At 45.1% G+C, this 16,465-nt stretch overlaps 1 long non-coding RNA gene across 3 annotated transcripts; it reads right to left on the bottom strand.

Moving 5' to 3' along the window:
* Window positions 1–4,334: 4,334 nt before the first annotated feature.
* On the bottom strand, window positions 4,335–8,614 carry LOC138117651 (uncharacterized). Of its 3 annotated transcripts, XR_011154752.1 has the most exons (5): window positions 8,385–8,614; window positions 8,026–8,093; window positions 7,308–7,507; window positions 6,024–6,155; window positions 4,335–4,627 (listed from the first exon to the last, which is right to left on the bottom strand). It is a non-coding gene; the product is annotated as an uncharacterized lncRNA (long non-coding RNA). The 3 variants fall into 3 exon arrangements; XR_011154751.1 differs by lacking the exon at window positions 8,026–8,093; XR_011154753.1 differs by lacking the exons at window positions 8,026–8,093; window positions 8,385–8,614 and adding an exon at window positions 7,655–7,846.
* Window positions 8,615–16,465: the final 7,851 nt, after the last annotated feature.

Below are 16,465 nucleotides of genomic sequence, written 5' to 3'. Positions count from 1 at the left end.
GAGCCTTTGGACACCAAATCAGAGGTGACTTTTCTCATGGAGTCAATCCCAGGGAATCCAAAGTGCTGCAACAAAGCTGGGCACAGGAAAGGGGTGGAGGAATCGGGAACTGGGGAGAGCAGGGTAGGGCAAAAATTCCCATTAGCAGCTCTTCCCTGTAAGTTTGAACATATGGAAACGTGAACCAGCTCCTCCTGGCTCACAAGGAAAGCATTCACTGATTTCAGGAGGATTGCTCCAAGCTGGAGATGAAACTCTCCTAAATCCAAAGGAAAAGCACAGAAGTGGCAGCAAAATTTTGTGTCATCGATGATAAACTCCTTGGAGATGGCTCCTGATGTTCTGACAGCTGAGTGTACAGTTTGTAATGAAAGAAATACATGCATGAACTGCAAAAAAATCCTCTTTCTGCACCAGAAAAACCACAGGATCAAGGGTCTGGAGTTTGATGACCACAATTCTTACAGTTCCTAAAATATAAATTTAAATGGAGACTCAGAATTGTCTCATCCAGCATTCTGATGCTTCATAATTAAGAAAATTTCCTATTACATAGTTAAGAAAAATTCCTGTTAAAGAGAACTAAGAGTAGAAGGAAAATTTTTGAAAGAGAGAAAAAAATTTGGATAACTTGAGTAATCTACACAAGTTTTTCTCCCTTGCAGGAGGGAGAAATATGGAGAAATATTTAAAATGCTGCCATTTTGAAAATGCTCTCATCAATCATCTCCTGGTAACTTCTCACAGACATCCTGCTCTGAAATGAGGAGTGAGAGGACTCCACACTCAAGGAGGTCATGTGGCTCTTGAGTAAATTGAACCCCATCAACTGCAGAGGGAAATACTCCAGATTTCTCCTCTTCGTGCTTTCTATATATAAATTACACCTCTAATGGGTGTGCATGTGCATAAACAAAACAGAAGAGACCCCAGGATTCCAGGAGCAAAATGAATAACGTTGGCATTCATAAATAATTCAACAACTGAGGCTTTGTTGCCACCAAGTTGCTGTTGGCACTCACTAATAGACAGGACATTTATTTACCTCTCAGATGGCCTCAGTGCCTCGTGACATAAACCAGCATTTATGGGGCTGAGCCTCAAAAACAAAACCTCTGGGGGAACCCTGAAAGCCACCTCAGTACCTTGGGCAGGTGGCAAAGAGGGGATGCACCCAAACCCGCTGATACACTCTTATTTTTAATTTATTTTTTGAAACTTTGGTCAGGCATTGCTCATAAATATCAGCAGTCAGTAATGATTTCGCACACAGCTGCAGTTTTTTAAATTGTTGTTTGGATTGAAAGGATTGTCTCGCAGTCTGTGCTGAAGATTTGCTTGGGGAAGTTTTGTGGAGATTGACTCTTTTTTCCTATTGAAGTTCATGCACTGAACTTCATCCACATCATCCACAGGCGAGAAACCAGTTCATGGAAAGCCTGAAAATTATCAAGTTTGTCTCCATATCAGTTTAAGGGTTTTGAGAGCCCTAAAATCCCTTCTTCTGCAAGTGGCCAGAGTGGCTGCCAACCCCTCAGAGCTGTTCAGGTTGGGTTCAGACCCTTCCTGGGAGCTGCTGAAGAATTTCCTCTGCTGCAGACACCATGTATAATGTATGAGTCCCTGTGTTCCCGTGTGAGGAGCACCTGATGAGAACATCCCAGTCCTTCTTAACCCACTCTTGAAGGCTTTTTTTGTGTGCATGACCCGGCAAACAGAGCCCCAGCGGTGCCTCTGTCACCAGGGCAGCGTCTGGGCAGCGCCTGGCACAACCTGTGAGCTCAGAAGTGCTTCAGCTGCTGAATTGGGGCACAAAGGGGCTTTGTGGGCACTGCAACCTCTTGCTCTTTTTGAGCCTCGGTGACAAAAGGGGAGGGTGACCTCTGGCTGTGTCAGTGAAAGGAACAACAGCCTGGGTTAAGAGCCTAAAGCCCCCAAAAGGAGCCAAATGCATGACAGGCTGCTCTTTAAAGTGTTTTTCACTCCAGCAGCAGCAAATTGGGGAGCCAAGAGAGCCAGGGCTGGACCTGAGCCACGAGGGAGGACAGAAAAAGCATCTAAAGGGACATCTCAGGTGTTTTTTGACATCCAGGTTAGACTCAGTTTTGATGCAAATGGACTGTGGTGACTTCACCTGGAAGCACAGATGGGAATAAAATCTCATGTCCCCTCACAGATTTATAAGTCCTCGTGAAAGTTGTGTTTTTCAAAAAAACCTCTTTCACTTCTGAGGAAGGATGAGTCAAAATCTTCCTCTCAGAATGTTTAAGTTCTCTCAATCAGGTAGGTCTAATTTAGCTGCTACAAGTTTTTAAAAAAAATTAATTAGAAATAGAATCCTGATTCCTGTTAATGTTAACAGGCCTTGTATGAACGACTTAAAAGGTTTGAGAGATTTTAAGTATTATTATGTTTATTTCTATTTTTTCCCCTAGATATTATTTCCAGGTTTTCTTCTCCCATTAATTCGATTTTTTCTTCCCAGACCCTGCTTTCTTTATTTCTGGTTATTGACATTCCTTTTTTTTTTTTTTTTCTGAATTCCCTCTAACTGACTCCTTCTGTGGTGGAGAGGATGGATCACATCCAGGTGAGCAGATCAGGCTCTGCTCCCATCCAACCCCTGATGACATTTACCTGCTGCTGCTCCATCCCTGGCAGTGCCCAAGGCCAGGCTGGATAGGGCTTGGAGCAGCCTGGGACAGTGGAAAGTGTCCCTGCCCATGTCAGGGGGTGGAACAAAATGATCTTTCAGTTCCCTTCCAACCCAAACCATTCCATGATTCCATAATTCTGTGATATTTGCATTTCCACTAGCCTGTCCTCCAACAGATCCACCTGCTCTTGGAACCCTCCAGAACCATCTCCCCTCTGTTCTCAACACCATGAAGCATTTTTGTGCCATGTGATGGGTGTTATGAGACATTTTGTGCTCTGGCAGGGTCCTGGGTCCGTGTTCAATCCTCTTCTGCCCTCTTCCTGTGCCACAGAAATAACAGAGAGGTTTTGGCAAGAGGACATCGATTTTTTACAGAATTTCAGGTACAACTTAATGACAAAGTTGGTGAAGCAAATCAATGCTCTGTGCAATCTTTGGGACTGGATATTGTCTCAGGACAGGGAGCCAAGTGAGCATTCCCTGCCTGTGTTTTTTTACATCCAATATAATTGTCTTCCTGTGAAATCTGCATTTATTTTGTGTCTTGGCCTCCCTGACTTCATCACTGCATGGTCATGCTGAGTTTCTGTGCTCATCTGGAAGTCCCTGATCCAGTTTCTAACTTGTGTTTCAGAGCTGTGAAAAGAACTCACAATTTACCCATCTGGGTCTTCTCTACTCCATTTCCCATTCCTTTGGTTTATAGTGCAATTTCCTTAAGGATCTTTCCAACTCCCTCGAACCAATTTCCTGGGAGATTGGTCCTACAAAGCTTCTGACCACAGAAATCATGGAATCATAGAATATAGAATGGTTTGGCTTGGAAGGGACCTTAAAGCTCATCCCATTCCACCCCTGCCATGGGCAGGGACACCTCCCACTGTGCCAGGCTGCTCCAAGCCCCAATGTCCAGCCTGGCCTTGGGCACTGCCAGGGATTCAGGGGCAGCCCCAGCTGCTCTGGGCACCCTGTGCCAGGGCCTGCCCACCTTCTTGTTTCTATTTTGGTGCTTTTCCTTCTCCTTCATTGTGAGCTCTTTCCTCAATTTTCCTTCTGTGTGAGCCAGTTCCTCCCCAGCCCCTGGAATTCCCTCAGGGATAATTTCCTCCCTAACAGCTTTCTTTGCTCTTAAAACAAACACATTAAAAAGAAAATGGTCAGCACTGTGTCCCTCAAGTTTTCTGGATGGCTGATTTGCCTATCTCCCCCAGAAGATGTTTGGTGTTTATCTCTGCTCTTTCTTCAGAGCAGCAGCTGCTGTCACCCTGTGCTCCTGTTTGAGAGTGGCAGTGATGAGTCCCACGGTCCTTATGGGCTCATACTGAAAGAAGGGAAGTTTAGCTTGGATATTGGGCAGGAATTGTTCCCTGGCAGGGTGGGCAGGCCCTGGCACAGGGTGCCCAGAGCAGCTGGGGCTGCCCCTGGATCCCTGGCAGTGCCCAAGGCCAGGCTGGACATTGGGGCTTGGAGCAGCCTGGGACAGTGGGAGGTGTCCTCACCCAATGAATTTGGAAAATCCCAATCCACCACCTGGGTCCCACCTCTGACTCTCAGTGGTGCAGGAGAAAAAACCTTCCAAATTTTCTCTGCTGAGACTGAAGGGATTCAAACCACCATTTGTAACCAGTCAAACAAGATGTGATCACTTACTTAAACAATATTTATTGGACAGCAGCAGGAATTTCCCCATGGAAAGGGAGCTCAGGCCTTGGAAAGAGCTGCCCAGGGAGGTTTGGAGTGCCCATCCCTGGAGGTGTCCCAGGAAGGGCTGGAGGTGGCACTCAGTGCTCTGGGCTGGGGACAAGGTGGGCATCGGGCACAGCTGGGCACAGCTGGGCTGGGAGGGCTTTTCCAGCCTCAGGGATCCTGGGATTCTGTGATTTGGGCCCAATGCTGTGGGTAAGTTCATGAAAGCCACCAGCACCTCAGCTGCATTGACTGATGAGCTGATTCCTCTCTCAGAAACCACTGCATTTTAAGACAGAATGAATGAATAAGTAAATAAGCAAACAAACAAACAAACAAATAAGCAAATAAATAAATAAGTAGTCCAGGAAAGGCTTCAGTGTCCCAGAATTACATTTCCCCTTCTCTGGCTGTTGCTCTCACTCCTTGCTCCCCTCCAGAAGGGCTCTTTGCTGGTTTTTTATGCAATAGCTGAACAAACACCAAGCTTGCAGTGAGGCAATGGGGTGAGGGTTACTGAGCAGCCTTTGTGAAGAGCGGGCACTGCTCAAACACCCTCCCCCTTTTAGCTCTTGGGTGCTATCTCACAACAGCCCCTGTTGTATGGAAATTCTGACACTCAAACACCAGCAAACTTTCCATTTCTGCTCCCCTATTGGGCTTTTATCACAGCACTTATTTTTATCACACCTCAAAATCACGGTGATGATTCTCAAATGAAAAGACCCAGTGTGGGTTGTCAAAAAAAAAAAAAAAATCTAACAAAAACATTAAATACGTCCCAGGAAATAAAATTTATAGTGCAGGAAAGGTTTAGTGACTTCATTGCTCAGATTACCAGCTGGATATCAGTTTCATCAGCAGCAAGCTCCAATTTCCTGTTGTGCTTATCACAGAATTACTGTTTTCTTTTTTTAATGTTTGCACAGCCCATAAGGCAACAGCTACATTAAGAGTAAATACAGGACTTTTCTCTTTTTTTGGTGATAGATTAAATGCCATGGCTGTTCTATGATATTTTAAGACATAATAATGCAAGAAAAATCAGGAACTGAATGTATATAAAACACAAATAGTGCTTGTATGTTTTCTTTTTTGCTGTTGGAAAAAGGATGATTCATGGCCCTGGGTGCTTTAGGATTGCAGAACCACTGCTGATTTGTGCCTTGGAAATGGCACAAACTTTGTGCCATCTGGAACAAAAATTTGGAACTATTCCTTCTCACTGACCAATAAGTGCCACGAGAACTCTGGCAGTCCCTAATAATGTTAAATATTCCTACAGAACCTTGTTTGCCTCTTCTGTCCTTACCTGTATGAATTAGACTCTCATCTCTTTGTGCTTGAAAACTTCCCTGTTCATCTTAAAAAAATCACCCAGTTCCATCCCTTGCCATGGGCAGGGAACCTTCACTATCCCAGGTTGCTCCAAGCAAAACTGAATTTTTCATTTGGAAAAAAAAACCCCACACTGCAAAGGTATGCTGAGATGCAAAGCCAATATTAATGGACAAAATAAATTCAGCTTCATGACTACATTAAGAAGCCATAAAAATGCAGTAGATTTGTAAATGGAGGAGCCTACAGCAAATGTCTCCTGTCCTCCTGCAAGCATCAGAATCTGCTGGCTGAAAAGTAAATATTAGCTAACAGACATTCAAACTAAACCAATAATTACCTGGGCAAGTAATTGTTTCCTATTTGCAAGACCTGACTTGTTGGCTACTGAAGCAGTTCAAATACAGTTGTGAGGTTATTTTTTCTTTTTTTTCCATGAAGAGCAATGCAGCAGCACTCTGAAAATTTTCCCCTGTGTAGGTGAAATTTAGTTCACAAATCCACTTTGCATAGAACTTCCACATTCTGCAGTTTGGGAAATCAGACTCCTCTTTTTGGCATTTAGACTTAGCCAGGCAGGATCAAGAAATTTTGAGTAGAAGTCCAATTAACATCATTCCTTTCTCCCTTCCCTTCCCTTCCCTTCCCTTCCCTTCCCTTCCCTTCCCTTCCCTTCCCTTCCCTTCCCTTCCCTTCCCTTCCCTTCCCTTCCCTTCCCTTCCCTTCCCTTCCCTTCCCTTCCCTTCCCTTCCCTTCCCTTCCCTTCCCTTCCCTTCCCTTCCCTTCCCTTCCCTTCCCTTCCCTTCCCTTCCCTTCCCTTCCCTTCCCTTCCCTTCCCTTCCCTTCCCTTCCCTTCCCTTCCCTTCCCTTCCCTTCCCTTCCCTTCCCTTCCCTTCCCTTCCCTTCCCTTCCCTTCCCTTCCCTTCCCTTCCCTTCCCTTCCCTTCCCTTCCCTTCCTTTCCCTTCCCTTCCCTTCCCTTCCCCATTAAAGCCTTGTAATAAATTAAATTTTTGGCCTGGAGTGGGTTTAGAGCAGAACAGGAGGAGTTTTTGTCACACAATTTGTGGGATCAGGTGTTTGACACCAACAATTGATGTATTTGTAATATCACTGTGACTCTAAAAATGTTTTATTTATCTACGAGAAATAATGTTTAATTTATGGAATAAGGCACTCTACATAGATTGTAAGATTGTAAATATGGATCTAAATATGTGGATATGAACAGGTAATAAATTGTTTGGAGTAAAGTTCCTGACTAGGAGTTCTTAAAAACTTTCCCCAGAAAGAAATTTGTAAAAGTCCAGGGCCAACAAGCTGCTCTCAGCTTTTTGGGGTGGTTCTCTTCTTTTAGCAATTAATAATAATAATAATAATAATAATAGTCATATTCAGATGGCATACTAACCTTAAATTTCTGACACTCTCAACAAAAAATATTGCTAAAAATCACACTTTTTAATGTTTTTCCTCTTCCTTCTGCCCTGCTGAGCAAGGTCCTGAGGCTGTGTAGTTTTTCAGCCTCATGAAGAGGAAGATTAACACTAAGGAGTAAAAAACTTGCATTCACAGCTTGGTGCTCACTTCTTTTTTCTTCTGCTTCACCCTTTTGCTGAGTGGTACCTGCTTAATTCCAGATAATCTGTTTTCCTGAAATTTTTGGTGAGTTTGGAGTGTCCAGTGTTAATGCACAGCCAGAGGGGGAGGAAAACCAGAACCCACAATGATTCCAGGGCCATGAAATTCATGTTCAGTGCAGGCCACTGATGGGAGAATCTTCTTTTTAAGCAGTGCTGAATCATCCTCAGAAATTTACCCTCTACCTACGAGGCAAAGTAGAATTAAATTATTTTCCCCTCTGGTATTTCAGTGCCCAGGTCTTTCACAGGCTCTGAATTTTCCAGCTGTGAGAGGAGGAGGAGGAGATGCCAAAATGACCAGGAAATACCAAAAACCTCTCAAGAACTTACCTGCCTGTTCAAATAACTTGAAACTAGATCCAGGCATCAAAACACCACTTGTGGTACACACCAGTCCACACATTTATTCAGTAGCACTTGGATAATCCAGATTCTGTCCCAGAATCCCAGGATTAAGGTTGGAAAAGAGCTCCAAGACCATAGAGGCCAAGCTGTGCCCGATGCCCACCTTGTCCCCAGCCCAGAGCACTGAGTGCCACCTCCAGCCCTTCCTGGGACACCTCCAGGGATGGGCACTCCAGACCTCCCTGGGCAGCTCTTTCCAAGGCCTGAGCTCCTTTTCCATGGGGAAATTCCTGCTGCTGTCCACCCTGAGCCTCCCCTGAGGTTTTTTCCCTCTCTCTTTTGAAGAGGATCCACACCTTGCCTTGGTTCCTCTCGTTCTCCAGCCCCAGACTCTTGGTGGGAAGCCAACAGCACCCTCAGATTGCTTGGAAAGAAAACAATTCCCATTATTTTGAACTGCCCACACTCTCAGACACCCACGTGCTCCTCAGGATCTCCCCATCAGCACAGCCTCTCGTGCTCCTGGGCTGTATTTTATTTCAACAGGTGCCTGTGGAGCAGAGCAGCAATTCAGGCAGCACTCACCTCCCATCAGGGCACACGTCTGCAGCCCTGCAGCTGCTTATGCCCGGCCACATTCGTCCTGCTCACCACATATCCTCACATATTCCTGCTGCTCCCTGCACATTCAGCTCGTGTTTCTGGGAGAACTTACCACTGCAGAAAGTTCTGACAAAGGCTTCTTTAGAGCAGCCCCATCCATCCATTGTGTCCTGGATTTCACTCACACGTTGTGAAATGAGGCTGGGGGAAACGCTCCCGGGCCGGCAATTCCCGCGGGAGAGGCACGGCAAGGCCGCTGCTCTTTCCGTGTTGTCGTGAATGAAACTCCGAGTTTCACGTGGCAGCCCTCCAAAGGAATCCCATGGGATTCCCACTGATTTCCAGCCCCTCTCAGCTTTAAAGTGACTGCATTAAAAGTGGGAGTATTTATACATTGAGGCATAACACACACACGGAGTAGGGAGTGCTGCTCCTGGAGCACTGAACCGCCGAAAAATTGGCCGTGGTTCAGAGAATGCTCCATGTTTTGGAGACTGTCATGACAGGCAGGGATTAGATTTTACATGAGTGGTGATGAGGATTCCTCTGCTGACATGTGGGGGCCGTGTGTTTTCTTGCCAAGAGGGCTGAGACACGTAATCCATCTTCCTCCCTGAGAAAAGAGCACAGCGGCCACAGAGACTCCCTGTTTTTACACAGGAGCACAAATGGAGCACAGATACATCCTGAATCTGACCAATTATTAATTCTGCCTTTCTCCCTGTTCATTATGTAGAATTTCTTACCTTGGGCAGATGTAGAAATGGACTGGGTTGAGATATTTTAAATATATATTTTATTTCAAAAGCCTTCATCACTTTTTATTTACTCTGGGTTATAAGCAGGCCATGTTTCTTTAGTTTTTCTATAATCACTCCAAAATAATTAAAAAAAAAAAAATTCTACTTTTCATCTCTTAGTTTTCTACTTTTTGTGGGGGACAGAGCACCCAGAGAAGTATGGGAGGAGCTGCAACATCAAATAACCCCAACAGAAATCGGTTATCACCAGTCAATGAGCACAGGTTTACAGTGCATATCTGCTTTTAGATGTCTCATTTATGGAGCAGTGAAAATGTGAAAGTGAAATTTCTCTCTTCTCTATTATATCTGGTGGATCACATTACCGCTGATATTTTAAAAGAATTTATTTCAAGGAAGTTGCTGGCAGCATTTTGTTTTTGTAGAGGGCAGTCTGAGTGGACTCGACATCTTTTTATTTTAAATCAGTGCCAATTTTTTAACTGATCAGCCCTTATTATTTTAGCTAATTACACATGAAGCTGGCAGGCAGCTAGAAACCCCTGGTAAGTGTGTTTTAACTTGAGTCACAAGGTGGAATATTTTGGAATATTTTGAAATCTTCCCCCAAGCCATGCGAGCCATGATGGCATTTTCGGTCTGGGCAGCACATAATTGTGCTCATTAGCAATTTCTGTCCTCCCCTCTCTTTTTTTCCTCTTCAGTAAAATAAAAACAAACCTAGAAGCTCATGCCAAGCAATAAAAACGTGAGATTAGCAGGCTTTAAAAATGGTATCTGCCATTTCAGCACAGCAATTTTTGGGTTTTGGGTTTGAGTAAGATCACGAGTGATAAAACAAGTACGATGAATGGAATATTTTCATGATATTTCCAGTAAATCTCACAGGGCAGAAAGATTTCCAGCATACCTGTAGTGGTTGGAGGTCTGAATAAACAGAATTAATTTATTAAAAGTCACTCCTCACTTGGGCTGAGCATGGCCCAGCGATTGTGTTGCAAACACAGGAGTACCTTTTAAACGACCTTGTCATCTTCAGTTTTGAGTTTGTTGTACAAATGAAACCAAAACTCAACCCCCAGAAACTCAGCTCTGGTCTTGTTTTGTGACAGTTTCCACCCCTGGGTAATGATTTAACTCAGGCTTGCTTAAACCTTAGGCTGTGCTTGCCTAAAAACTTGCCAAACTGAGCTCAGCAGCAGCAACAAGAGTCAGGAAGCAGCATTCACTGTAAATGAAATAATTCCTATTTGGAGGATTTAAAAATTAATCCTAAACTCCTGTCATTACGAAGGACAGAGAGTGGTAACAGGAGGAGGAGTGAATTCTGCTTGGGAAGTACAGGAAACTTGGAATACACAGGAGAACTTGCCAGGGAGGGTCAGGCTGGGCACCAGGAGGAATTTCCCCATGGAAAGGGTTGTGAAATGTTGGAAGTGGCTGCCCAGGGAGGTTTGGAGTGCCCATCCCTGGAGGTGTCCCAGGAAGGGCTGGAGGTGGCACTCAGTGCTCTGGGCTGGGGACAAGGTGGGCATCGGGCACAGCTGGGCCTCGATGGCCTTGGAGCTCTTTTCCAACCTAAATAATTCTGGGATTCTGTGATATTTCCTAAGACAATGAGGCCATGTTTTGGGAGCGTGGAACACTTCCCTCCAGCTCTGGTCACCAGATTTCAGAAGGAGTCAGATTCATTCCAAGTGAAAGCATCAAAAAGGAAAGATCTGTAACCATGAGGACACGTCTGCACTGGGAACGGGGGATTTGGGGCATTAAAGGATCCCCAGCAGCTGCTGTGCAGGCAGGGCAGCCACAGCCACATATTCCCATTCCCAGCCTTATGGGAACAGGGATTCCTGCAGCAGATCTTCGAGATTCTCATCAGGGAAAGGGGCATTCTCTGGTTAATCACTGGGGAAAACAGCTCCAGGCAGGGTTTTTGGGGAGGATCTTGCTCTCCTCAGAGGGCTGACTTGGAACAGGTCTGCTATTTCTTGCTGTGATATCCTCAGCAGCATCTTATTTGACACTCAGGAAGAAGAAAGGAGGGAAAGGTGCCTTGAGGAGCTGCAGATTTCCTCTGAGATGTGTTTGGGAGCCTGAGCTTTGCCTTTGAGCAAATTGGAGGCCAAAAAACCTCTGCCTGTTCCCAGAGCTGTTCCAAGAGGAGAAAAAAATGTTTAGCCACAGGAAAAAGGGACTTTGGGAGGTGAAGTGCCAGAGAACAGAAGCCTAAGAACTGCAGTCATTGACTCAGGACATGAGCCACTGTAATCCAAAATCAAAGATTGTCCAGTCTAGGGCCAGGAGTTGGACTTGGATGATCCTTCCAGCTCAGGGCATTCCATGATTCTGTGGGATTAACCCCAGATCTAGCTGAGGCCAAACAGTAGAGATGCTTAGTAGAAGATGATTACTAGAAGATAATTAATCAAAGATGTTTTACAGAAATTGGTCCCTTTTTCTTGAGGGGAACCAACAAAGGAGATAAAAGATGTTAGAAAAAACCCAAATGCTTCTGTTCCCCCCACTTAACAGCCGGGAAACTGAGGCACAGAAAGATCAGTTTGATGCACATCCCCTGCAGAATCTGCTGCAGACTTGACAGCCCTGTCTGGTATTTAAAATCTGGGTCCAGTTCCTTTAATACGATCCCACTTCCCTGCTCCACTGGAGCTGCTGGCAGAGTTCTGAGGTACCACTGCCAGAACAGCTGCCTCAAAATGTATTTTTTTTATCCATTCATTCATATTTCACTCTTAATTTTCAGTAGGAACCACAGCAGCTCCTCCAGCCCGGGGCTTCCTTTTGGCACTGCAATAACAAACCACATTTTGCTCATCACTTTCTCCCAGTGGGAATATCTGGTGCCGTGCTTGGATAATCCACGTGCTGCTGGAAACATCCTGCTGGAGATGCAGCACTCAGAGTCTGACACTCTCCTCTTATCTCTGTCAGGCTGGGCAGACGGGGGTTGATGGGGAAAAAAAGGCAACCTTTATTTTGATTTCATCCCCTCTGCCCCCAGATCCCACTTCCCCATTCTTACAGTCCACATGACAGCAGCAGCAGGAGAGAGAGAGAGAGATTTGGGATGCTGTTGTGCTAAAAATGAGGTGTCTACAAAAGGAAGCGTTTTTCACCTCAAAATATTTGCTGGTGTTGTCCTCCAAATGTGAGAAAAATGCCAGGATGTACTGGAACAACCAGAGGCTGCAAGGAAAGGTAACTGGGATAAGGATCCCGTGGAGTTCAACGAGGCTTTTGTGATTTCCAGTGCACTATGAAAAAAATGCCTTCAAATTACCCAAGAAGTATGTTAATAGCTGACTAATGCACAAGCTGGCAGGAATCATTGCTGCCTGAGCACGGCTCATTAATCTTACCATTCATTAAAGAAAAAAAATGCCAAACTTTTTAATAAACAATTTTTATTTCAGAAGCAACCAGCAGCGGGGTGTGCTTTTTGCCAGGCAGGCGAGCTGCCTGTGAAAATAAAACACTTATTTACATTTTTGGTTTGCTTGTCGGGCCTTCTTTATTCCATCACCAGCTTTGGAAATGCACTGAGGACTTTCCACTTCTGTAAACTTGCAGGGCTAATTTTTTACTCTTTCTTTCCACCTTCCTGAGCTGAAAACCTCTTGCTGTTGAGAGCCAGCATGAGGGGGGCAGAGTGGCTCTGGTGAGGAGCTGGGGGGAAGCAGGAAATAAAGAAGTTCTTGGTGACAGAGGGACAAAACCCTGAGTGCTGACCCAAATTCAGACCTACCTGAGGTGGTGTTTCCACACCAGAAACCTTCTCTGCCTCCCAGGAAACACTGAATTTGGTGAGACAGAATCCTGGCACAGTTTTTCCTGCTGTGGGAAGCAGAAAATACAGGATAGAACTTCTTGGTGACAGAAGGGGAAGCAGAAAATAGAGGAGAGAACTTCTTGGTGACAGCTGGACAAGCCCCTGAGTGCTGACCCAAATTCAGACCCACCTGAGGTGGTGTTTCCACACCAGAAACCTTCTCTGCCTCCCAGGAAATAGTGAATTTGGTGAAACAGAATCCTGGCACAGTTTTTCCTGCTGGAGTAATTCCCTCTGGGTTGTCTTTTGCCTGTGGTTGTTGTCTGAGAAATTTTAATGGAACAGACGACTCTGTCCAGCTTTATTTTTGGGATCTCTTCCTTGGTACTTATTCAACGAAAATGAGAGATAAGTTCCATTATCACTTGCAGCTACAGAAGCAGGCCTGGCTTTGGTGCTGTTTTGTCAGTAAACACTGGGGCAGAACAACTCAACATCAGATGTGAAGTCCTGATTGCCCAGAAAAAAACCATGGAAAACCCTCTGATCAGTGTTATCACTGGCATTTCACATTCACACACATCCCAGTGCACACACAGGCTAACTTTTCTAAGTAAATGCTCTTCCAGCTCTCTACAATATTTTTATTTGCCTTTCAAAACAAGCCAGGCTTCAGGATTTATTAATGCAGCAATTAGTATGCTGATCATGCCCAGCATGCTTAAATCTTTATTGGCTGCGTGCAGCAGCGAAAGTTTTGGTTTTATTAAAGCTGAGCCTCCTCCGTGCTGCTGTTTAGTGTGTGTTACAAAGCTGAGATCAGCCCTGAGTGTAATGTAACCCACATGTTGGATTGCTTGCTCCAGTGACTTCCAGAAATATTTCAGGTAGCGAGTATTTTCTTAGTGCTCTGTTAGAAAAATATGTCAGGCACACAATGTTTGCATTATGCGGCGCTTTTCTGGTACAGAGAGGGAAATTCTGCCCCCCAACCAACCCCCTGTGAGCCATCCTGAACTGTCTTGAACTGCTGGGAATCCTCCTGTTCCAGTGGGTTTGTGGTGAGAAAGACAATGGGTGAAATTAACTTCTATGACCTTCAACATAAATAAATAAGTAAATAAATCCATCACACGCCGCATCCATAAGGCAAAACCTACACATAGGTTGTAGTTTTTTCCTCTCCTGAAGGAAAGGGCAAGCTCAGCTGGGGTTTTATTTTTCCCCAGCAAGTGCTGGGGGCTGTAGGGGTTCTGCCAGGAGTATTGATCTTTGTGGGATGTCTTTCTTTCATAGCCTGGAGACAAAAATGGCAGTGGGGTGGAGAAGCATCCTGAAAATCCTTGGTCTGAGCCCCTGAAGGCAGCACCATCCTGCCCACAGCATCCAGCTGGTGTTTGCACCATCCACGGCAAAGAGAAAAGGCAGGAAGATGGGATCCTGCAAAAATAACTGCAACAGGTGATCAGAGGTGGTTTAAAATGTGAATTCCCAAACACCACACAAAGGAGAGGCGATTTGCCAGGTTGGTTCCAAGTTCAATCTGCAGCAATTTCTACAATTAATCTGATTTATAGAGCTGCTCTAAAGACATTCCTAACAACACCAGCTTCCCCTCGGAACATTCTGTTTGTATTTAGTTCCAGCTTTCAGATTTTAGCTCCAAGGGACATCTCCAGCCATCGATTCCTACTTCATCCCAGGTTATCACCTCCTGTAAAAGGGGAAGAGGAAATGGTTTTGCTGTGCTGCTCACCCTGACAGGACACAACATCTGGGCACCCTGATAAATATCTTCAATTCCTGTGGCAGGATTTGCCAAAGTTTCTCTGTCCCAGTCCTTTGGGGTGCAGGATTTGGGACTGAGGGCAGATGAAGAGCATTTGCAAAGAAGGAACAGCAGGGACAGTGCAGGACTCCCCAAATTCCACCAGCAAAAGGATCCTGAAGCCCAATCCCATCACTCTGGAGCCAAAATTCCGTGTTTAAACACAATGCACTTATTCTGTTTTTCCAAAGTAACTGGCAAAGATGTTCTTGGAGTGGGGAAAATAAAAGATAACCCTTGAAGCCAGCAGCAAATTTCTGCTCCATCAGCTGAACCCATTTGAAAGTCAACACACCCGGGCTTTGTTGGAGCTAATTCCAGCACTTAGGATTTAAAGTGTGAATCCCCCTCCCTCGCCCATAAATACACACATTTAAATGTGCTCGTTTGAGTGTTTCGAGTCATCTCAAATTCCATGGCATCCACGGAAAAAAAAAAAAAGCCAGTCTAAAGTCAACAGAGCCCACAATGATGTTGTAAAAAGAGGTGCTATTGGGAATTCATTTCTGTTTTCTGTGTTATATCCAGCGATGTTTGCACAATTTCCAGCCCTGAAGTCTTAAAGTGAAATTGGGTTCATCTTCTTTGTTAATTATCAGAAGCAGAAATGCAATTTTTCTGAGGTAGTAGAGCTCTAGTCAGGCTAAAGAAGTTACAACAAAACCTCTGAAAGAGCTAAATTTGAAGCAAAACAAGTGTTTGGGGAATTTAGGCACATGTTTTTCTCAAAATTCACAGTGATTGAAATGCAGAGAGTGGCTGCAGACAACACAAACCTGGAACTGCTAAAACCAGTGGTGATTTGGCTGCCAGCTGGAGCAGGATTTTACCTGGATGCTGGATCTGCTCCTGCTTCAACATCTTCCCTCTGACCCAGCAGGTTTATTTCAGTCTGTATTTCATATCTGTGCTGAATCTGGGCCAGTTACCCACCTTTTTTTTTTTTTTTCTCCTAGAAAGCACATGAATAACCTTTGCTACAAAAGAATAAATAATTCACATATCAGGGCTACTTTCCCACCCTCCTTCCCCCCTTCCCATGGAGCAACAGGGCCCTGAATGCCTCCAACCTTTCCAAAAACTGCAGAGGGGGATTCAAGATAAACGTGAGCTCCTCCAAAACACATCCCAGTGCCTGGAAGCCCTGCCTGGCTGATCCAGTTCTCCGTGGTGGCTGCACAGTGAATAAATGCCTCAAGTCGGGAGGAGCAGCAGCCAGGTGTGCCAGGGATGAGGGAACGCTCCAAGAGCCTGGGAGCAGCTTCCCTGAGGAGCTGAGCTGAAGGAAGGAGTCCAGCAGGCGTGGGGAGGATGGGACTGAGTTCAAAAGATGAATCTTCACAACTGTGTAGCTGTTACTTGAAGGATTTGCTGTGGAGGACCAGGAAAAGGACGTTGTCCCTGCTGAGGGGACACTGGCTGCTGCTGGCCCTGTAATAAAGGTTATGGGATTCTTCCTGGTGTTTTGGGGACTCTGACAACCACAGGCACTGATTTATGTGGAAAACAACCCCGCTGACTTTATGCCCCCCTCATTACCAACACTCCCTCTCTACCTGCCCTTTCTTTCCCTTCTCCCCTCAAATACAACAGAGTCCAGCCCCACCCGTGTCCACACTTTCATCCTTTTTCTCAGGCTAAAATCCCAGAGTTTTCCAGCTCTCCCTGGCATTTCCAGCACTGGCACTGGCAGGGAGAATGCTGGGATAGTTCAATGATCATTCCCTCGGGTATTTTATTAGAGTTTAACACTGAGATGACACTTTCAAGCCTAATACTCCACTGCTTTTATTAGCTTGTGGTTCAAACAA

This window comes from Aphelocoma coerulescens, chromosome 1, assembly GCF_041296385.1.
Source record: "Aphelocoma coerulescens isolate FSJ_1873_10779 chromosome 1, UR_Acoe_1.0, whole genome shotgun sequence".
Classification (NCBI taxonomy): Eukaryota; Metazoa; Chordata; class Aves; order Passeriformes; family Corvidae; genus Aphelocoma; species Aphelocoma coerulescens.
Note: the sequence above shows the minus strand (reverse complement) of the source record. Positions and strands in the feature narration are given on the sequence as shown.